The 901-nt window shown below is 64.6% G+C and overlaps 1 protein-coding gene across 2 annotated transcripts in view; it reads left to right on the top strand.

Moving 5' to 3' along the window:
• The window catches only part of ARSG (arylsulfatase G), a 92,563-nt gene that overhangs the window by 25,248 nt on the left and 66,414 nt on the right, over positions 1 to 901 (top strand). The gene's annotated exons all lie outside the window — the stretch shown is intronic.

Below are 901 nucleotides of genomic sequence, written 5' to 3'. Positions count from 1 at the left end.
CCGGCGCTGTGCCGCACTGCTAGCGGGGAACGCGGACTCGTTTGGGGGCGCCTGCACCCTTTCTGCTAGCACTCCCTGGCCGTGGTCCTTCTCGCAGCCCCTCTGCGCGCCCAGTCCGGCCCGCGTCCTGAGGTTTTTTGGGGGGGGGATGAGGGGCGCTGGGGATGGTCCCAGGCGGCGCTTGCGGGCAGAACAGGTTCTTTCCAGTTTGAGTGTGAGCTGTGCGCGCGCGCGCGCACCACCACGGTCCCCAAGTTCCTCCTCCAGGGCCAACTTCCCCCAATTTCGTCAACTCGTGCACCCCACAGTTCCCGTTCCGGGAGGGAGGGAAGGAGTGCCGCAGTGGCCTCAGGGAGCTGGCGTCCCGGCTAAGGGTGACCTGGTTTCCCCCCTTTTCTGCAGCAGCAGCAGCATCCGCGCGGAGCCGAGGGAGGTGAGCAGCCGGGCTGAGTCAGCATCCCCGCCGGGGGCGCACGCGGACCGTCCTCTCGGCGTGAGCCACACAGGTGCACGGCTGCCTGGCCCGCGGGGCGCCTGGTGTAGCCTTAGGGACTAATACCAGCCCCTCCTCCGTAAGTTCCCGACCCCAAGAGCCCCGTGAACTCAGCAGATATGCACGGAAAACCTCGGTGAAGAACAGTCCTGGGAACAAAGCAGTGTCAGATCCCGGGCGTTTCGGAGCCCGCGGGGACACCTCGGACCCCAGGCCCCATCTGGCATCTGCCCCGAGGCAAAGGCTTTATTCTCCGCGTTCCCCTGCCTACTTGGTACGGGCCGCTCTCTTCCTTGGGGTTCGGATAATGTGGTTCTGATGTCAAACTCGAGAGAGCCTTGTCTGCGAATGCGTGCACGTTGCGTCGCCACCAGGAGGAATGGGCGATGTGAGTTTTTACTAAAACAG

This window comes from Myotis davidii, unplaced genomic scaffold, assembly GCF_000327345.1.
Source record: "Myotis davidii unplaced genomic scaffold, ASM32734v1 scaffold69, whole genome shotgun sequence".
NCBI classification, from domain to species: domain Eukaryota; kingdom Metazoa; phylum Chordata; class Mammalia; order Chiroptera; family Vespertilionidae; genus Myotis; species Myotis davidii.
Note: the sequence above shows the minus strand (reverse complement) of the source record. Positions and strands in the feature narration are given on the sequence as shown.